The 23,218-nt window shown below is 38.0% G+C and overlaps 2 non-coding genes across 2 annotated transcripts; both read right to left on the bottom strand.

Annotated features, from left to right (window-relative positions):
- Window positions 1-12,807: 12,807 nt before the first annotated feature.
- LOC112761074 (small nucleolar RNA R71) lies at window positions 12,808-12,914 on the bottom strand. The gene has a single exon (XR_003181486.1). It is a non-coding gene; the product is annotated as a small nucleolar RNA R71 (small nucleolar RNA).
- Window positions 12,915-21,946: 9,032 nt separating this feature from the next.
- LOC112760004 (small nucleolar RNA R71) lies at window positions 21,947-22,054 on the bottom strand. The gene has a single exon (XR_003180463.1). It is a non-coding gene; the product is annotated as a small nucleolar RNA R71 (small nucleolar RNA).
- Window positions 22,055-23,218: the final 1,164 nt, after the last annotated feature.

The raw sequence follows: 23,218 nt of genomic DNA, 5'->3' as shown, positions 1-23,218 counted from the left end.
AAGTGACAAGTAAGAAAAACAAACTAGAATGATGAAGTCTTGGCAGAGGTAATAACTCTTCTCAATATCCCAATCCAAAAAGCAATAAAAAAAATCCTAAGAACTATGAATGTGCAGAGACAAAACCTACAGGAGGAGTAAAATCAGATCTAAAACTAAAAATCATGCGAAATGAATTGTCTCCCTTGGTCTCTGCATGTTCCCTAGCTCTAATCTGCTTTTCTGGGCCAAAAACTGGGTCAAAACATGGCCCAAAATCACCCCCAGTGAATTCTGCAAATTCTGCAGATCGTGCACGTCACGCGATCGCGTCATCCACGAGTTCGCGTCATCCAGCGTTTTGCCTTGCCACGCGTGCGTGTCGTCCACACATTCGCGTCACTTGTGCAGTTTCCAATCCATGCGTTCGCGTCAGGCACGCGAGCGCATCACTACGATTTCTGCGTTTCGCGTGGTCGCGCGAGCCATGCGTCCCCGTCGCTTCTTGCTGGTCATCTCCTTAATTTCTTGTGTTCCTTCCATTTTTGCAAGCCTCCTCTCCAATTTCCAAGTCATTCATGCCCTATAAAGCCTGAAACACTTAACACACAAATCACGGCATCGAATGTAATAAAGGAGAATTAAAATACATAATTAAAAGTCTCTAGGAAGCAAGTTTTCAACCATGGAGTAATTTTGGGAAGGATTGTAAATACATGCTAATCATATGAATAAGTGGGTAAAGATTTGATAAAACCACACAATTAAACACAATATAAACCATAAAATAATGGTTTATCAACCTCCCCACACTTAAACATTAACATGTCCTCATGCTTAGTTGAAGGAGATAAAATAAATGAGTAGGAACATGTAAAACTCATGCAATGCAATGCAACCTATACATATGAATGCAACTATATGATTCTTGTCCACTTGATTAAAAGTAAGTAAGCTCGTCAAGACAATCACAAACCAAATTCCACTAACTCAATTCTTATACAGTAAGAATAGATAAAAATACAAGAAGGTAGCTCATGAAAGCAGGGAACATAGAATTTAAGCATTGAACCCTCACTGATGATGTATGTACACTCTAATAACTCTAGTGTATAGGGTAATCACTCTATCCTTCTCTAATCATGCTTTCTAATTTTTGTTCTTCACCTAACCAATCAACAACATTTAATGTACCAATGCAAACATCATGAGGTCTTTTCAAGGTTGTAATGGGGCCAAGGTAAAAGTAAGGGTACATCTATGGCTAAGTGAGCTTATAAATTGAATCTTTAATTAACCCAAGCTTTCACCTAACACATACATATATTCTATATAACTTTAAATTTCATACCTAGCTACCTAAAATTTCCTTTTCACATTCCATACTCATGTATCAACTTTATTTTAATTTTATCATATATGCATTGATCTTTGAATTTTAACTTAGCATTGGGGTAATTTTGTTCCCTTATTTATTTATTGACTATTTTTGGATTTTTTTTAAAACATGAAAATAAACATAGCTTATCAATGCACATGGATTTTTAATTTTTATAAGTTCTCATGAGTAGGTACCCAAATTCCCATTATATTATCATGACACATTCCCTTATTATCCTTTGTTCCCACAATCTTCCTATACTTAATTAACACACAATTCTATCTTAAGCTAACCAAAGATTCAATTGGGATATATAATTGTTTTTCCGCTTAAGGCTAGTGATGTGGTAAAATACAGAACAAATGGGATTTAAAGGCTCAAAGTGGCTAACAAAGGTAACTTAAGGGGTAGGCTTAATTTGGATAAGTGAGCTAAACAAATAATGGCCTCAATCATATGCAAGCATATAAATATATTAAACATTGGACATATAGGGTGAAACAAAATATAGATTACAATCATAGAGAAGTAAACACACAAGAATAAAATATTTATGGTTAAATAAGGTAACCATGTAACTAAGCTCAAAGTCTCACAAGTTGTGTGTTCTTTTAGCTCAAAAACCATGTTCCAAATGAAACTTCAAGCAAAATTAACATAAAAGTTTTGATTAAAATTAGTGAAATTTTGTTCTAACAAAAATAGGGTCTTAGAATAAACTTATTATCTTTTCAATCAAGTAGAACATGCATGCAACTAACCTATTACTATGCAATTTATCCTATTCTACAAAAGAAAAACTAACTAAATATCCTATTTTATTGGTGTTAGGGAAGAGAAATTACCTCCGGAAGTCAGGTACTGACCGACCTCCCCACACTTAAGGCTTTGCACCGTCCTCGGTGTCATCTGTCAGGAATAAAGGTGGGCTGGTAGTAGTATCTCCACAGTCGGGACCATCATTGGCTCCCTGTGCTGGTAAAGGAAGTGGAGTCCAGGGTGTCTGGGTCTTTGTATTTTCCCATAAGTAGCTCCTTGAGGTATGTGAATCGGCACTTGTTATGGCGCTCTCTTAGATTTGCTTTGTGTTCCTGCCAATCCAACCTTTCAAGTATCTGATCGAGCAGTTGGTTTGTTGTAGGTGCTTGTGGTGTTGAAGGAGGAATGTCTTCAGCCGGTTCAGTAGGTTGGCTTGTAGTGGCTGCTGGAGGTCTGATATATTTCCCGTTAGGGACGTATTGATCATCCCGTGGAAGCATGGCTTTGGTGTCCCCAGCTCTGTAGGAGACTCTGGCTGCTGAGACGAGATCTGAAACCAAGGCGGGAAAAGGTAAGTTGCTCGCAATTTGTACGTGTCCCATTGCATTCCGGATGTGTCTTGGTAAGTTTAGATGCTGGTCTGTAAGGATGCACCATAGTAGAACAGCCATGTCTGCAGTGAAGGAGGACTCGTGAGTGCTCGGGAAAACGTAATGAGACATAATCTGTGCCCATACGTGAGCCTCCAGCGTAAGTGCAGAAGCCGATATTCCCTTAGATCGGGAATGATGGTATCCGTAGATCCATCTGCTGCCAGGTTGTGCGATAGCTCTGAGAACAGCGTCCCAGTCGAATTGGTATGTCTGGCGCTTGAGTGAAGCTTCTTGAAATGCGTCCAGTCCTTCTGGAGAAGGGGGAAGATCTAAAGCTCGCTGATGCCATGGCATTTTGGCCAGTTTCACTGACCTTTTCTTTATTGTTTTTAGGATAGTTTCATGCATTTTCTTAGGGAATAAGCAAGTTTTGGGTAGAATTTCACTTACATCTTGATTCAAGCATACATTGTGCACTTTACATGATTTCATGAGGATTTTGCATGAATTTAATGACAAATTGGATGATGCATTTCCCATGACAGGGACTAGAGCTTTGATGCACTTTATTGCTTGATTTCAGGACAAAGGAAGCAAGGAAGAACCACGTTAGCAGCCACGTTAGTCTAACTAACGTGACCTCTAACGTGGAATGGGGGATAACTTGCAAAGTTAATGAGAAAAGTAATCGCCAATAATGCCCTCGAAGCCATAATAGCCCACGTTAAGACTCACGTTAACTAAGTTAACATGAACTCTAACGTGGAAGAAAGAAATGAAGCCAACGTTAGTGGCACTTACCTTTGTCACTAACGTTGGACCAAGCTCACAATTGGCCACGTTAAGAGCCACGTTAACTCGGTTAATGTGGACTCTAACGTTGAGAAACAAAAGAGAAGCCAACGTTAGTGACACTTACCATTGTCACTAACGTTGAGCTAAGCCACAATGAGCCACGTTAACTCCCACGTTAACTTAGTTAACGTGGAAGCTAACGTGGAGGGAGCAAGAATCACCAACGTTAGTGACACTCACCTTTGTCACTAACGTTGGAATAAGCCAATGTGAGCAACGTTAACTCCCACGCTAACTTAGTTAATATGGAAGCTAACGTGGATAAGGGAATGATGAGCCAACGTTAGTGACACTCACCTTTGTCACTAACGTTGGAAATGGCTATCATTGCTACGTTAGAAGCCACGTTAACCTAGTTAACGTGGACTCTAACGTGGGAAGTAGGGGCACATTGGAACGTTAGTGAAAAAGGTAAGTGTCACTAACGTTCTCGAAGGATTGGCAAGCTTACGTTAAGAGCCACGTTAACCTAGTTAACGTGGACTCTAACATAGGGGGAAGGGAAGACTCTCAGCGTTATTAGGAAAGGTGAGTCCCAATAATGTGTGCGAAGGACCAAGAGGCAACGTTAGTGGTCACGTTAGTGCCACTAACGTTGAAGTTAACGTGGACCATCCCTGGGTGAGGAACGTTAGTGAAAAAGGTGATTGTCACTAACGTTCTCGAACCCACACTCTCACTTAACGTTAACGCCACTAACGTCCTGAGCAAAACACCCTGCCTACTTCACACTTTCTCTCTGTAAGTAAAGCTAAGCCCACTGCAGAAGATAACTGCTTCAAACTCAAGATCCAAAGGCCCATATCCAAGACTTGAAGAACCAACTAGAAGATCAGAAGAGTAGTATATATAGGGGTAGTTTTGAATTAGAAAGGAGCTTTTTGGGGGATTGGAAATTAGGAACTACTCTCTGTATAATTTACTTTCTCTGTACTTCTAGTTCTAATTTTCATGATGTATTCTCCATCTTTGTTTTCTATTTCCAGAGCTATGAACAACTAAACCCATTTCATTGGGTTAGGGAGCTCTGTTGTAATTTGATGGATCAATACTAGTTTTCATTACTCTTCTTCTATCTTTTCTCTTGATTTTACTAGAAAGCTTTCAATCTTCATCCAATTGGGTAGTTATCTTGGAAAAGAAGCTATTCATACTTGGATCTCTTTTGAACCTTGGAAGTGGAATGAAGAGATCATGCTAGAAATGCTTTCTCATGTTGGACCAAATTGGGTTTGGTTGGATACGGTGACTATAATCCTACTAATACTTGATTTGGGAATGAATGTGGTATAATCAGTGACCATACTTCATCTCTTCTCATGAGCAATTGACCAAGGAATTGGCTATTGATCAAGATTTGAGAGATTGAATTGCCAAGGAATTGGAATTCGATCACTTAAGATTGCCAAGGAGATCAATGAATACATTGATTGAGGAAGAGATGAAAATGAATTTGATTCGGAGAACGCAACATCTCCTAAGCCCAATGAATCCCCATCTCTGATCTTACCCGTTCTCTTTAATTTCTGCAATTTACTTTTATGAGCATCTTCCCCATTCCCATTTAAATTCTGCCATTTACCTTCCGCCATTTACTTTCAGCTCTTTACTTTCGGCATTTACATTTTCTGCTATTTACTTTCTTGCCATTTAATTTCCTGCAATACTCAAACCAAATTCTGCTTCACTCAACCAGAACATTCCTCTAATTAAAGTTGCTTGACCATTCAATCCCTGTGGGATTTGACCTCACTCTACTGTGAGTTTTTACTTGGCGACAATTCGGTACACTTGCCGAAGGAAAATTGTTGAGAGACAAGTTTCCGTGTGCATCACTCGCTGAATGGCCTCTTCTGTAATGGGGACTTGCTTTTGACGGACATAGACAGACTGCAGGGTTGGCAGTGGAAATTAGAGTAGAACTCGACTATCCAGGAAAGATTAACCTGCCATGGCTATCTCTGTAGGAATCCCCATTGTCGTCGCTCAATTCGCGACTCAACAAATTCAGCAATACGGGTCGGGAGGATAAGAAGGTATTCGTTGTTGTAACTCCTTTCTGCCAGTATGGGGAACATCTGCTCACAGTAGCGGTTGGTAAATCGCGCAGTGTCCTTTGCTGGGAAGGCTTTCTCTTTTTCATCAACCTTTATAATCCTCTTAATTCTTTTTGTTGAGGGCTTAACTGTAGTTGAAGATGGCTCTGCCACTAATGCTCTTTTTGTTCCTCTTCTTGCTGGTGGTTTGGGAGTAGCTTTTTCTTTTCCTTTCTTGGTGGCGATCCTAAAAGAAAGAAAAGAGAAAGTATGTTAAAATGTCAAGGGTTAGGGCAAGGAAGAGGGCGGGAAATGTGGTAATTAATGCACAGCAAGGAAGAATGACGTTAACACATGGTCATGACTACATGTGAAAAATCATCAATGGAAATATAGCAAGTGCATATGTTGACAATTAAATGCAAGGTGTTTATTGGCATGTTGGCAAAGGCATGAGTAGTATAGATCAAGCATTTAATGTCCAAGTTAGATTATCAAGCCTTTCAAACTAATAACCTGTTTGTAATAACAATTATATTTAAATAATAAAATATAAAAAGGGTTTTGTAAAAAGCAAGCATTTAGAGTAGTAGAATAAAAGATATCGAAAAACAGTGCACAATGCCATACAGGCGTTTTCACAAACACATAGCATGCATGGTAAATAAGGTATTGAAAGTATTAAATTGAACATGCAAGCAACCCTATAAAATTAATATATAATTGTCAAACAATTCCTTAACAATCCACAAGCATATCATAAGAAATAATAATGACCCAAATAAATTTTCAACACCAATTAAAAGAAAAAGAAGGAAAAAGAAAACATGGATAATGAAATTAAAAAGAAAAAAAAAAGAAGAAAACATAAAAACAAGAAGAAGAATAGAAAAGTAAGGAGAGAAGAAGAAAAGAAAAACCTTGATAATGGTGGTGAGAGAGAGAAAGTAGAAAGTGAGAAAGAAGGAAGAAGAAAGGAAGGGGAAGAAAGAAATAAGAAGGGAAAAGAAAAAGTAGGATTTGGGGAAGAAAAAGATAAGATATTTTGGCAGATATGGATATGTTGTGCGGTGCCAGTGACGCGGACGCGTGGGGTACGCGTTCGCGCGAATGGCGCTTATATGAATCGACGCGGACACGTCAGTCACGCGGACGCATGACTCGTTCTGTGCTACTGGCGCGAGGGCAGCCTCGCGCTCGCACAACTCTCTATTCAAAACTCATTGTTGGCAAGTTTCGAGGTGACGCGTTCGCGTGGTTGACGCGATCGCGTGAATGGCCAAGATTGGAAGACGACGCGGACGCGTGGGGCACGCGTTCGTGTGGTAGGGCTTGTGCGTCTAGCGCCATTCCAGCCCAACTCCTTCACAACATGCTGCCATGCACCCTTTCTTACGTCAATTTTCAGGGCACGCATTCGCGTGGTTGATGCGGACGCGTGGGAGGCATTTTTCCCACATGACGCGGACGCGTCGACGACGCGTTCGCGGGGTCAAATTGTGCCAAAGGCACGCCTCCAGCCACGCTCTCGCGTGACTTTCTGTTCGATTTCTTTTTCCTCCTTATGCATCTGTGACGCGGGCGCGTCAGTGACGCTATCGCGTCGCATATATATATATATATATATATATATATATATATATATATATATATATATATATATTTTATATGCAATTGTGCAAATGAAGATGCAAACTAAATGTGATAATAATGAGAAGAGTTATTGAAAGAGAAAACTAAGAAGAAAGAAAGGAACGATCATACCATGGTGGGTTGTCTCCCACCTAGCACTTTGCTTTAACGTCCTTAAGTTGGACGCTCCACTAGCTCAGTCTTCTGCTGTTGGTGGATCCTCCTAGAGGAAGATTTCTAACTCCTTGTTTTTCGTCGCCTTCTCACCATGATATAGCTTTAAGCAATGTCCATTAACTTTGACGAGTTCAGAGCTTGAAGGATGACTCAGGTAGAAAACTCCGTTTGGCTCGGCCTTCTCTACTCTATATGGACCTTCCCATCTTTATCTCCCAAATACAATAGCAAAAGGTCCTATTTATAGAGCACTAGTAGCCTAGGGTTTACAGAAATGAGTAAATGATGCAGAATCCACTTCCGGGCCCACTTGGTGTGTGTTTGGGCTGAGCATTGAAGCTTTCACATGTAGAGACTTTTCTTGGAGTTAAACGCCAGCTTTTGTGCCAGTTTGGGCGTTTAACTCCAGCTTTTATGCCAGTTCTGGCGTTTTGACGCCAGAATTTCTATACTGAATTTCGACGCTGGTTTGGGCCATTAAATCTTGGGTAAAGTATAGACTATTATATATTTTTGGAAAGCCCAGGATGTCTACTTTCCAACGCAATTGAGAGCGCACCAATTGGGCATCTATAGCTCCAGAAAATCCACTTTGAGTGTAGGGAGGTCAGAATCCAACAGCATCTGCAGTCCTTTTTCAGCCTCTGAATCAGATTTTTGCTCAGGTCCCTCAATTTCAGCCAGAAAATACCTAAAATCATAGAAAAACACACAAACTCATAGTAAAGTACAGAAATGTGATTTTTATTTAAAAACTAATAAAAATATAATAAAAAATAATTAAAATATACTAAAAACATACTAAAAACAATGCCAAAAAGCGTATAAATTATCCGCTCATCACAACAGCAAACTTAAATTGTTGCTTGTCCTCAAGCAACTGAAAATTAAATAGGATAAAAAGAGTAGAATATACAATGAATTCCAAAAACATATATGAAGATTAGTTTTAATTAGATGAGCGGGGCTATTAGCTTTTTTCTTCTGAACAGTTTTGGCATCTCACTTTATCCTTTGAAGTTCAGAATGATTGACATCTATAGGAACTCAGAATTCAGATAGTGTTATTGATTCTCCTAGTTCAGTATGATGATTCTTGAACACAGCTGTTTTATGAGTCTTGGCCGTGGCCCTAAGCACTTTGTTTTCCAGTATTACCACCGGATACATAAATGCTACAGACACATATCTGGGTGAACCTTTTCAGATTGTGATTCAGCTTTGCTAGAGTCCCCAATTAAAGGTGTCCAGAGCTCTTAAGCACACTCTTTTTGCTTTTGGACCACGACTTTAACCGCTGATGAGCGGATAATTTTTACGCTTTTTGGCATTGTTTTTAGTATGTTTTTAGTAGAATCTAGTTACTTTTAGGGATGTTTTCATTAATTTTTATGTTAAATTCACATTTCTGGACTTTACTATGAGTTTGTGTGTTTTTCTATGATTTCAGGTATTTTCTGGCTGAAATTGAGGGACTTGAGCAAAAATCAGATTCAGAGGTTGAAGAAGGACTGCTGATGCTGTTGGATTCTGACCTCCCTGCACTCAAAGTGGATTTTCTGGAGCTACATAACTCAAAATGGCACGCTTCCAATTGAGTTGGAAAGTAGACATCCAGGGCTTTCCAGTAATATATAATAGTCCATACTTTGGCCGGGTTTAGATGACGTAAAAGGGCGTTGAACGCCAGTTCTACGCTGCTGTCTGGAGTTAAACGCCAGAAACACGTCACAAGCCAGAGTTGAACGCCAGAAATACGTTACAAACTGGCGTTCAACTCCAAGATTGACCTCTACACGTGTAACATTCAAGCTCAGCCCAAGCACACACCAAGTGGGCCCCGGAAGTGGATTTATGCATCAATTACTTACTTCTGTAAACCCTAGTAACTAGTTTAGTATAAATAGGACTTTTTACTATTGTATTAGACATCTTTGATAAGTTTTATGCTATCTTAGACTTTCATGGGGGCTGGCTATTCGGCCATGCCTGGACCATTATCACTTATGTATTTTCATACGGTAGAGTTTCTGCACTCCATAGATTAAGGTGTGGAGCTCTGCTGTTCCTCAAAGATTAATGCAAAGTACTACTATTTTTCTATTCAATTCAATTTATTCCGCTTCTAAGATATTCATTCGCACTTCAACCTGAATGTGATGAACGTGACAATCATCATCATTCCCCCACGAACGCGTGCCTGACAACCACTTCCGTTCTACCTTAGATTGAATGAGTATCTCATGGATCTCTTAATCAGAATCTTCGTGGTATAAGCTAGATTGATGGCGGCATTCATGACAGTCCGAAAAGTCTAAACCTTGTCTGTGGTATTCTGAGTAGGACTCTGGGATTAAATGACTGTGACGAACTTCAAACTCGCGAGTGCTGGGCGTAGTGACAGACGCAAAAGGAGGGTGAATCCTATTCCAGTATGATCGAGAACCTCAGATGATTAGCCGTGCTGTGACAGAGCATTTGGATCATTTTCACAAGAGGATGGGATGCAGCCATTGACAAGGGTGATGCCTCCAGATGATTAGCCATGCAGTGACAACGCATCGGACCATTTTCCAGAGAGGATTAAAAGTAGCCATTGACAACGGTGATGTCCTTACATAAAGCCAGCCATGGAAAGGAGTAAGACTGATTGGATGAAGACAGTAGGAAAGCAGAGGTTCAGAAGAACGAAAGCATCTCTATACACTTATCTGAAATTCTCACCAATGATATACATAAGTGTTTCTATCCTTATTTTCTACCTATTTATTATTTATGTTCGAAACCTCCATAACTATTTTATATCCGCCTGACTGAGATTTACAAGGTGACCATAGCTTGCTTCATACCAACAATCTCTGTGGGATCGACCCTTACTCACGTAAGGTTTATTACTTGGACGACCCAGTGCACTTGCTGGTTAGTTGTATCGAAGTTGTGAATGAAAAAACGATTTATTAAGACGTGCGTACAGAGTTTCTGGCGCCGTTGCCTGAGATCACAATTTCGTGCACCAAGTTTTTGGCGCCGTTGCCGGGGATTGTTCGAGTTTGAACAACTGACGGTTCATCTTGTTGCTCAGATTAGGTAACTTTCTTTTTGTTTTATTTTCAAAAATTTTTTCAAAAATCCTTTAAAAATTTTCTCCTTTGTTTTCGAAAAAATTTTAAAATAAATGTTTTCAAAAATATATTTTTCTTCAGAATTTTTAAGAATGAATTCTAGTGTTTCATGAAGCATGTGAAGCCTGGCTGGCTGTAAAGCCATGTCTAAATTCTTTTAGACTGAGGCCTCCACATGTCAGGGAATTGCTTATATCTTCTAAAGCTTGGCTGGCTATTAAGCCATGCCTAACCCTCGGATTGGAGCTTTAGACTAAGAATACAAGATCCCTAGAATTCATATTAAAAAATTTTGAAATACTTATTTTCTTTTTCCTATATGTTTTTTCGAAAAAAAATATACAAAAATCCAAAAAAAAAAATCATAAAAATAAAAAATATTTCATGTTTCTTGTTTGAGTCTTGAGTCAAGTTGAAAGTTTGGTGTCAATTGCATATTCATCTTGCATTTTTCGAAAAATTCATGCATTCAAAGTGTTCTTCATGATCTTCAAGTTGTTCTTGGTAAGTCTTCTTGTTTGATCTTGATGTTTTCATGTTTTGTGTCTTTTCTTATTTTTCATATGCATTCTTGCATTCATAGTGTCTATACATGAAAAATTTTTAAGTTTGGTGTCTTGCATGTTTTCTTTGCATTAAAAATTTTTCAAAAATAAGTTCTTGATGTTCATCTTGACATTCAAAGTGTTCTTGGTGTTCATCTTGACATTCATAGCATTCTTGCATGCATTCATTGTTTTGATCCAAAATTTTCATGCATTGAGTCTTTTTCATGTTTTTCCCTCTCATCATTAAAAATTCAAAATTCAAAAAAAAAAATATCTTTCCTTTTTTCACTCATAAATTTCGAAAATTTGAGTTGCCTTTTTCAAAACTTTTTAAAATCTAGTTGTTTTTATGAGTCAAATCAAATTTTCAATTCAAAAATCTTATCTTTTTCAAAATCTTTTTCAAAAATCAAATCTTTTTCATTTTTCTTATTTATTTTCGAAAAATTTTAAAAAATATTTTTCAAAAATCTTTTTCTTATCTTTATCTCCTAATTTTCGAAAATAACATCATCAATTAATGTTTTGATTCAAAAATTTCAAGTTTGTTACTTGCTTGTTAAGAAAGATTCAAACTTTGAGTTCTAGAATCATATCTTGTGATTTCTTGTGAATCAAGTCATTAATTGTGATTTTAAAAATCAAATCTTTTTCAAAACTAATTTCAATCATATCTTTTCAAAAATATCTCTTTATCTTATCTTTTTCAAAATTTGATTTTAAAATATCCTTTCTAACTTCTTATCTTCTTATCTTTTCAAAATTGATTTTCAAATTTGTTTCAACTAACTAACTAACTTTTGTTTGTTTCTTATCTTTTTCAAAACTACCCAACTAACTCTCTCTCTCTAATTTTCGAAAATATCTTCCCTCTTTTTCAAAATTTCTTTTTAATTAACTAATTATTTTAATTTTTTATTTTAATTTTCGAAAAATTACTAACCTTTTTCAAAAACTATTTTCGAAAATCACTAACTCTTTTTCAAAAATAATTTTCGAAAATTCTCTCTCTCTCTTATCTCCTTCTATTTATTTATTCATCTACTAACACTTCATCTCACCCAAATTCGAACCCCCTCTTCCATCTGTGTTCGAATTTTTTCTTCTTCTTTTCTTCTACTCACACAAGGACCTCTATACTGTGGTAAAAAGGACCCCTGTTATTATTATTTTTCTGTCCCTCTTTTTCATATGAGAAGGAGCAAGGACAAGAACATTCTTGTTGAAGCAGATCCAGAACCTGAAAGGACTCTGAAGAGGAAACTAAGAGAAGCTAAATTACAACAATCCAACAAGCACCTTTAAGAAATTTTCGAATACGAAGAGGAGATGGCAGCCGAAAATAATAATAATGCAAGGAGGATGCTTGGTGACTTTACTGCACCTAATTCCAATTTACATGGAAGAAGCATCTCCATTCCTGCCATTGGAGTAAACAATTTTGAGCTGAAACCTCAATTAGTTTCTCTGATGCAGCAGAACTGCAAGTTTCATGGACTTCCATCTGAAGATCCTTTTCAGTTCTTAACTGAATTCTTGCAGATCTGTGATACTGTTAAGACTAACGGAGTAGATCCTGAAGTCTACAGGCTCATGCTTTTCCCTTTTGATGTGAGAGACAGAGCTAGAATATGGTTGGACTCTCAACCTAAGGATAGCCTGAACTCTTGGGATAAGCTGGTCAAGGCTTTCTTAGCCAAGTTCTTTCCTCCTCAAAAGCTGAGTAAGCTTAGAGTGGATGTTTAGACCTTCAGACAGAAAGAAGGTGAATCCCTCTATGAAGCTTGGGAGAGATGCAAAGAACTGACCAAAAGTGTCCTTCTGACATGCTTTCAGAATGGACCATCCTGGATATATTCTATGATGGTCTATTTGAATTGGCTAAAATGTCATTGGATACTTCTGCAGGTGGATCTATTCACTTAAAGAAAATGCCTGCAGAAGCTCAAGAACTCATTGACATGGTTGCTAATAACCAGTTCATGTATACTTCTGAGAGGAATCCTGTGAGTAATGGGACGCCTATGAAGAAGGGAGTTCTTGAAATTGATACTCTGAATGCCATATTGGCTCAGAATAAAATATTGACTCATCAAGTCAATATGATTTCTCAGAGTCTGAATGGAATGCAAGCTGCATCCAACAATACTCAAGAGGCGCCTTCTGAAGAAGAGGCCTATGATCCTGAAAACCCTGCAATAGAAGAGGTAAATTATATGGGTGAACCTTATGGAAACACCTATAATCCATCATGGAGAAATCATCCAAATTTCTCATGGAAGGATCAACAAAAGCCTCAACAAGGCTTTAATAATGGTGGAAGAAATAGGTTTAACAATAGTAAACCTTTTCCATCATCCACTCAGCAACAGACAGAGAATTCTGAGCAGAATCCATCTAGCTTAGCAAATTTAGTCTCTGATCTATCTAAGGCCACTGTGAGTTTCATGAATGAAACAAGATCCTCCATTAGAAAGTTGGAAGCACAAGTGGGCCAGCTGAGTAAAAGGATCACTGAAATCCCTCCTAGTACTCTCCCAAGCAATACAGAAGAAAATCCAAAAGGAGAGTGCAAGGCCATTGACATAACCACCATGGCCGAACCTGTAAGGGAGGTTGAGGACGTGAATCCTAGTGTGGAAGACCTCCTGGGACGTCCAGTGATTAATAAGGAGTTTTCCTCTGAGGAACCAAAGGAATCTGAGACTCATCTAGAGACCATAGAGATTCCATTAAACCTCCTTATGCCCTTCATGAGCTCTGATGAGTATTCCTCTTCTGAAGAGAATGAAGATGTTACTGAAGAGCAAGCTGCCAAGTTTCTTGGTGCAATCATGAAGCTGAATGCCAAATTATTTGGTATTAAGACTTGGGAAGATGAACCTCCCTTGTTCACCAATGAACTAAGTGATCTGGATCAACTGACATTGCCTCAGAAGAAACAGGATCCTGGAAAGTTCGTAATACCTTGTACCATAGGCAACATGATCTTTGAAAAGGCTCTGTGTGACCTTGGTTCAGGGATAAACCTTATGCCCCTCTCTGTAATAGAGAAACTGGGAATCTTTGGGGTGCAAGCTGCTAAAATCTCATTAGAGATGGCAGACAATTCAAGAAAACAGGCTTATGGACAAGTAGAGGACGTGTTAGTAAAGGTTGAAGGCCTTTACATCCCAGCTGATTTCATAGTCCTAGATACTGGGAAGGATGAGGATGAATCCATCATTCTTGGAAGACCCTTCCTAGCCACAGCAAGAGCTGTGATTGATTTTAACAGAGGTGAACTAGTCCTTCAATTGAATGAGTACTCCCTTGAGTTTAAAAATCAAGGACATCCTTCTGTAAACATGAAAAAGAGGCACAGTAAGCTTCTCTCAAAACAGAGTCAACCAGAGCCCCCACAGTCAAACTCTAAGTTTGGTGTTGGGAGGCCACAACCAAACTCTAAGTTTGGTGTTGAACTCCCATATCCAAACTCTAAGTTTGGTGTTGGAAAGTCTCAACAATTCTCTGAACATCTGTGAGGCTCCATGAGAGCCCACTGTCAAGCTATTGACATTAAAGAAGCGCTTGTTGGGAGGCAACCCAATTTTTATTTATCTAATTTTATTTTTCTTGTTCTTTCATGTTTTATTAGGTTCATGATCATGTGGAGTCACAAAATAAATATAAAAATTGAAAACGAAATCAAAAACAGCAGAAGAAAAATCACACCCTGGAGGAAGACCTTACTGGCGTTTAAACGCCAGTAAGAAGCATCTGGCTGGCGTTCAACGCCAGAACAGAGCATGGTTCTGGCGCTGAACGCCCAAAATGGGCAGCATCTGGGCGTTTGAATGCCAGAATTGCACCCTGGAGAAGAGTTGGCGCTGAACGCCCAGAACAAGCATGGTTTTGGCGTTCAACGCCAGAAATGGGCAACAAATGGGCGTTCAACACCTAGAACAAGCACCAATCTGGCGCTGAACGCCCAGAGTTGTGTGCAAGGGCATTTTGCATGCCTAATTTGGTGCAAGGTTGTAAATCCTTGAACACCTCAGGATCTGTGGATCCCAAAGGATCACCTCAGGATCTGTGGACCCCACAGGATCCCCACCTACCTCCATTCACTTCTTCTCACCCCTCTTTCACACAATCCCATAAACACTCTTCCCCAAAACTCTTCACCAATCACCTCAATCTCTCTTCCCTATAACCACTTCACCACTCACATCTATCCATTCTTCCCCATAAACCTACTTCATAAACACCACCTACCTTCAAAATTCAAAATCAATTTCCCACCCAAAACCCACCCTTATGGCCGAACCTTACCCCCCTCCCTTCCCTATATAAAGCCCTCCATTCTTCTTCATTTTCACACAACACAACCCTCTCTTCTTCTTCATCTATTCTTTCTTCTCTTGTTCGAGGGCGAGAAAAATTCTAAGTTTGGTGTGGTAAAAGCATAAGCTTTTTGTTTTTCCATTACCATTGATGGCACCCAAGACCGGAGAATCCTCTAGAAAAGGGAAAGGGAAGACAAAAGCTTCCACCTCCGAGTCATGGAAGATGGAAAGATTCATCTCCAAAGCTCATCAAGACCACTTCTATGATGTTGTGGTCAAGAAGAAGGTGATCCCCGAGGTCCCTTTCAAGCTCAAGAAGAATGAGTATCTGGAGATCCGACATGAAATCCAAAGAAGAGGTTGGGAAGTTCTAACAAACCCCATCCAACAAGTTGGAATCCTAATGGTTCAAGAGTTCTATGCCAATGCATGGATCACTAGGAACCATGATCAAAGTAAGAACCCAAACCCAAAGAATTATATTACAATGGTTCGGGGGAAATACTTAGATTTTAGTCCGGAAAATGTGAGGTTGGCGTTTAACTTGCCTATGATGCAAGGAGATGCACGCCCCTACACTAGAAGGGTCAACTTTAATCAAAGGTTGGACCAAGTCCTCAGGGACATATGTGTGGAAGGAGCTCAATGGAAGATTGACTCCAAAAGCGAGCCGGTTCAATTAAGAAGACTGGACCTCAAGCCTATGGCTAGAGGATGGTTAGAGTTCATCCAACGCTCCATCATCCCCACTAGAAACCGATCTGAAGTTACTGTGGATCGGGCCATCATGATTTATAGCATCATGATTGGAGAGGAAGTAGAAGTTCATGAAGTCATCTCCCTTGAATTCTACAAAATAGCCAAAAAGCCCTCTCCTGGGGCAAGGCTAGCTTTTCCTCATCTTATTTGCCATCTATGTTACTCAGCTGGAGCTTTCATAGAAGGAGACATTCCCATTGAAGAAGAGAAGCCCATCACTAAGAAAAGGATGGAGCAAGCAAGAGAGCCCATTCATGGATCTCAAGAGATGCATGAAGCTCATCACCATGAGATCCCGGAGATACCTCAAATGCATTTTCCTCCACAAAACTATTGGGAGCAAATCAACATCTCCCTAGGAAAATTAAATTCCAACATGGGACAATCAAGGGTGGAACATCAAGAGCACTCCATCATCCTTTATGAAATAAGAGAAGATCAAAAAAGCAATGAGGGAGGAGCCACAAAGACAAGGAAGAGACATAGAAGAGCTCAAGGACATCATTGGTTCCTCAAGAAGGAAACGCCACCATCACTAAGGTGGACTCATTCCTTGTTCTTATATTCTCTGTTTTTTGTTTTCTCTATGTTAAGTGCTTATCCATGTTTGTGTCTTCATTACATGATCATTAGTATTTAGTAACTTTGTCTTAAAGTTATGAATATCCTATGAATCCATCACCTCTCTTAAATGAAAACTATTTTAATTCAAAAGAACAAGAAGTACATGAGTTTCGAATTTATCCTTGAACTTAGTTTAATTATATTGATGTGGTGACAATGCTTCTTGTTTTTTGAATGAATGCTTGAACAGTGCATATGTCTTTTGAAGTTGTTGTTTAAGAATGTTAAATATGTTGGCTCTTGAAAGAATGATGATAAGGAGACATGTTATTTGATAATCTGAAAAATCATAAAAATGATTCTTGAAGCAAGAAAAAGCAGCAAAGAACAAAGCTTGCAGAAAGAAAAAAAATTCAAAAAAAAAAAAAGAGAAAAAGCAAGCAGAAAAAGCCAAAAGCTCTTAAAACCAAGAGGCAAGAGCAAAAAGCCAATAACCCTTAAAACCAAAAGGCAAGGGTAAATAAAAAGGATCCCAAGGCTTTGAGCATCAGTGGATAGGAGGGACTAAAGGAATAAAATCCTGGCCTAAGCGGCTAAACCAAGCTGTCCCTAAACATGTGCTTGTGGTGTGAAGGTGTCAAGTGAAAACTTGAGACTGAGCGGTTAAAGTCAAGGTCCAAAGCAAAAACAGAGTGTGCTTAAGAACCCTGGACACCTCTAATTGGGGACTTTAGCAAAGCTGAGTCACAATCTGAAAAGGTTCACCCAATTATGTGTCTGTGGCATTTATGTATCCAGTGGTAATACTGGAAAACAGAGTGCTTAGGGCCATGGCCAAGACTCATAAAATAGATATGTTCAAGAATCATCATACTGAACTAGGAGAATCAATAACACTATCTGAACTCTGAGTTCCTATAGATGCCAATCATTCTGAACTTCAATGGATAAAGTGAGATACCAAAACTATTCAAGAGGCAAAAAGCTACAAGTCCCGCTCATTTAATTGGAGCTATGTTTCATTGATAGTTTGGAATTTATAGTATATTCTCTTCTTTTTATCCTATTTGATTTTCAGTTGCTTGGGGACAAGCAACAATTTAAGTTTGGTGTTGTGATGAGCGGATAATTTATACGCTTTTTGGCATTGTTTTTAGTATGTTTTTAGTAGAATCTAGTTACTTTTAGGGATGTTTTCATTAGTTTTTATGTTAAATTCACATTTCTGGACTTTACTATGAGTTTGTGTGTTTTTCTATGATTTAAGGTATTTTCTGGATGAAATTGAGGGACTTGAGCAAAAATCAGATTCAGAGGTTGAAGAAGGACTGCTGATGCTGTTGGATTCTGACCTCCCTTCACTCAAAGTGGATTTTCTGGAGCTACAGAACTCAAAATGGCGCGCTTTTAATTGAGTTGGAAAGTAGACATCTAGGGCTTTCCAGGAATATATAATAGTCCATACTTTGGCCGAGTTTAGATGACGTAAAAGGGCGTTGAACGCCAGTTCTACGCTGCTGTCTGGAGTTAAACGCCAGAAACACGTCACAAGCCAGAGTTGAACGCCAGAAATACGTTACAAACTGGCGTTCAACTCCAAGATTGACCTCTACACGTGTAACATTCAAGCTCAGCCCAAGCACACACCAAGTGGGCCCCGGAAGTGGATTTATGCATCAATTACTTACTTCTGTAAACCCTAGTAACTAGTTTAGTATAAATAGGACTTTTTACTATTGTATTAGACATCGTTGACCAGTTTTATGCTATCTTAGACTTTCATGGGGGCTGGCTATTCGGCCATGCCTGGACCATTATCACTTATGTATTTTCATACGGTAGAGTTTCTGCACTCCATAGATTAAGGTGTGGAGCTCTGCTGTTCTTCAAAGATTAATGCAAAGTACTACTGTTTTTCTATTCAATTCAACTTATTCCGCTTCTAAGATATTCATTCGCACTTCAACCTGAATGTGATGAACGTGACAATCATCATCATTCCCCCACGAACGCGTGCCTGACAATCACTTCCGTTCTACCTTAGATTGAATGAGTATCTCTTGGATCTCTTAATCAGAATCTTTGTGGTATAAGCTAGATTGATGGCGGCATTCATGAGAGTCCGGAAAGTCTAAACCTTGTCTGTGGTATTCTGAGTAGGACTCTGGGATTAAATGACTGTGACGAACTTCAAACTCGCGAGTGCTGGGCTTAGTGACAGACGCAAAAGGAGGGTGAATCCTATTCCAGTATGATCGAGAACCTCAGATGATTAGCCGTGCTGTGACAGAGCATTTGGACCATTTTCACAAGAGGATGGGATGCAGCCATTGACAAGGGTGATGCCTCCAGATGATTAGCCATGCAGTGACAGCGCATCGGACCATTTTCCAGAGAGGATTAAAAGTAGCCATTGACAACGGTGATGTCCTTACATAAAGCCAGCCATGGAAAGGAGTAAGACTGATTGGATGAAGACAGTAGGAAAGCAGAGGTTCAGAAGAACGAAAGCATCTCTATACACTTATCTGAAATTCTCACCAATGATATACATAAGTGTTTCTATCCTTATTTTCTATCTATTTATTATTTATGTTCGAAACCTCCATAACTATTTTATATCCGCCTGACTGAGATTTACAAGGTGACCATAGCTTGCTTCATACCAACAATCTCCGTGGGATCGACCCTTACTCACGTAAGGTTTATTACTTGGACGACCCAGTGCACTTGCTGGTTAGTTGTATCGAAGTTGTGAATGAAAAACGATTTATTAAGACGTGCGTACAGAGTTTCTGGCGACGTTGCCTGAGATCACAATTTCGTGCACCAAGTTTTTGGCACCGTTGCCGGGATTGTTCGAGTTTGAACAACTGACAGTTCATCTTGTTGCTCAGATTAGGTAACTTTCTTTTTGTTTTATTTTCAAAAATTTTTTCAAAAATCCTTTAAAAATTTTCTCCTTTGTTTTCGAAAAAATTTTAAAATAAATGTTTTCAAAAATATATTTTTCTTCAGAATTTTTAAGAATGAATTCTAGTGTTTCATGAAGCATGTGAAGCCTGGCTGGCTGTAAAGCCATGTCTAAATTCTTTTAGATTGAGGCCTCCACATGTCAGGGAATTGCTTATATCTTCTAAAGCTTGGCTGGCTATTAAGCCATGCCTAACCCTCGGATTGGAGCTTTAGACTAAGAATACAAGATCCCTGGAATTCATATTAAAAAATTTTGAAATCCTTATTTTCTTTTTCCTATATGTTTTTTCGAAAAAAAATATACAAAAATCCAAAAAAATAAAAAAATCATAAAAATAAAAAATATTTCATGTTTCTTGTTTGAGTCTTGAGTCAAGTTGAAAGTTTGGTGTCAATTGCATATTCATCTTGCATTTTTCGAAAAACTCATGCATTCAAAGTGTTCTTCATGATCTTCAAGTTGTTCTTGGTAAGTCTTCTTGTTTGATCTTGATGTTTTCATGTTTTGTGTCTTTTCTTATTTTTCATATGCATTCTTGCATGCATAGTGTCTATACATGAAAAATTTTTAAGTTTGGTGTCTTGCATGTTTTCTTTGCATTAAAAATTTTTCAAAAATAAGTTCTTGATGTTCATCTTGACATTCAAAGTGTTCTTGGTGTTTATCTTGACATTCATAGCATTCTTGCATGCATTCATTGTTTTGATCTAAAATTTTCATGCATTGAGTCTTTTTCATGTTTTTCCCTCTCATCATTAAAAATTCAAAAATCAAAAAAAAAATATCTTTCCCTTTTTCACTCATAAATTTCGAAAATTTGAGTTGACTTTTTCAAAACTTTTTAAAATCTAGTTGTTTTTATGAGTCAAATCAAATTTTCAATTCAAAAATCTTATCTTTTTCAAAATCTTTTTCAAAAATCAAATCTTTTTCATTTTTCTTATTTATTTTCGAAAAATTTTAAAAAATTTTTTCAAAATTATTTTTCTTATCTTTATCTCATAATTTTTGAAAATAACATCATCAATTAATGTTTTGATTCAAAAATTTCAAGTTTGTTACTTGCTTGTTAAGAAAGATTCAAACTTTGAGTTCTAGAATCATATCTTGTGATTTCTTGTGAATCAAGTCATTAATTGTGATTTTAAAAATCAAATCTTTTTCAAAACTAATTTCAATCATATCTTTTCAAAAATATCTCTTTATCTTATCTTTTTCAAAATTTGATTTTGAAATATCCTTTCTAACTTCTTATCTTCTTATCTTTTCAAAATTGATTTTCAAATTTGTTTCAACTAACTAACTAACTTTTTGTTTGTTTCTTATCTTTTTCAAAACTACCCAACTAACTCTCTCTCTCTAATTTTCGAAAATATCTTCCCTCTTTTTCAAAATTTCTTTTTAATTAACTAATTATTTTAATTTTTTATTTTAATTTTCGAAAAATTACTAACCTTTTTCAAAAACTATTTTCGAAAATCACTAACTCTTTTTCAAAAATAATTTTCGAAAATTCTCTCTCTCTCTTATCTCCTTCTATTTATTTATTCATCTACTAACACTTCATCTCACCCAAATTCGAACCCCCTCTTCCATCTGTGTTCGAATTTTTTCTTCTTCTTTTCTTCTACTCACACAAGGACCTCTATACTGTGGTAAAAAGGACCCCATTTATTATTATTTTTCTGTCCCTCTTTTTCATATGAGCAGGAGCAAGGACAAGAACATTCTTGTTGAAGCAGATCCAGAACCTGAAAGGACTCTGAAGAGGAAACTAAGAGAAGCTAAATTACAACAATCCAGCAAGCACCTTTCAGAAATTTTCGAACACGAAGAGGAGATGGCAGCCGAAAATAATAATAATGCAAGGAGGATGCTTGGTGACTTTACTGCACCTAATTCCAATTTACATGGAAGAAGCATCTCCATTCCTGCCATTGGAGTAAACAATTTTGAGCTAAAACCTCAATTAGTTTCTCTGATGCAGTAGAACTGCAAGTTTCATGGACTTCCATCTGAAGATCCTTTTCAGTTCTTAACTGAATTCTTGTAGATCTGTGATACTATTAAGACTAATGGAGTAGATCCTGAAGTCTACAGGCTCATGCTTTTCCCTTTTGCTGTGAGAGACAGAGCTAGAATATGGTTGGACTCTCAACCTAAGGATAGCCTGAACTCTTGGGATAAGCTGGTCAAGGCTTTCTTAGCCAAGTTCTTTCCTCCTCAAAAGCTGAGTAAGCTTAGAGTGGATGTTTAGACCTTCAGACAGAAAGAAGGTGAATCCCTCTATGAAGCTTGGGAGAGATGCAAAGAACTGACCAAAAAGTGTCCTTCTGACATGCTTTCAGAATGGACCATCCTGGATATATTCTATGATGGTCTATCTGAATTGGCTAAAATGTCATTGGATACTTCTGCAGGTGGATCTATTCACTTAAAGAAAATGCCTGCAGAAGCTCAAGAACTCATTGACATGGTTGCTAATAACCAGTTCATGTATACTTCTGAGAGGAATCCTGTGAGTAATGGGACGCCTATGAAGAAGGGAGTTCTTGAAATTGATACTCTGAATGCCATATTGGCTCAGAATAAAATATTGACTCATCAAGTCAATATGATTTCTCAGAGTCTGAATGGAATGCAAGCTGCATCCAACAATACTCAAGAGGCGCCTTCTGAAGAAGAGGCCTATGATCCTGAGAACCCTGCAATAGAAGAGGTAAATTATATGGGTGAACCTTATGGAAACACCTATAATCCATCATGGAGAAATCATCCAAATTTCTCATAGAAGGATCAACAAAAGCCTCAACAAGGCTTTAATAATGGTGGAAGAAATAGGTTTAACAATAGTAAACCTTTTCCATCATCCACTCAGCAACAGACAGAGAATTCTGAGCAGAATCCATCTAGCTTAGCAAATTTAGTCTCTGATCTATCTAAGGCCACTGTGAGAACCCTGGACACCTCTAATTGGGGACTTTAGCAAAGATGAGTCACAATCTGAAAATGTTCACCCAATTATGTGTCTGTGGCATTTATGTATCCAGTGGTAATACTGGAAAACAGAGTGCTTAGGGCCATGGCCAAGACTCATAAAATAGCTGTGTTCAAGAATCATCATACTGAACTAGGAGAATCAATAACACTATCTGAACTCTGAGTTCCTATAGATGCCAATCATTCTGAACTTCAATGGATAAAGTGAGATACCAAAACTATTCAAGAGGCAAAAAGCTACAAGTCCGGCTCATTTAATTGGAGCTATGTTTCATTGATAGTTTGGAATTTATAGTATATTCTCTTCTTTTTATCCTATTTGATTTTCAGTTGCTTGGGGACAAGCAACAATTTAAGTTTGGTGTTGTGATGAGCAGATAATTTATACGCTTTTTGGCATTGTTTTTAGTATGTTTTTAGTAGAATCTAGTTACTTTTAGGGATGTTTTCATTAGTTTTTATGTTAAATTCACATTTCTGGACTTTACTATGAGTTTGTGTGTTTTTC

Source organism: Arachis hypogaea, chromosome 16 (genome assembly GCF_003086295.3).
Source record: "Arachis hypogaea cultivar Tifrunner chromosome 16, arahy.Tifrunner.gnm2.J5K5, whole genome shotgun sequence".
NCBI lineage: Eukaryota > Viridiplantae > Streptophyta > Magnoliopsida > Fabales > Fabaceae > Arachis > Arachis hypogaea.
This window is presented reverse-complemented; position numbering and strand designations above follow the sequence as displayed.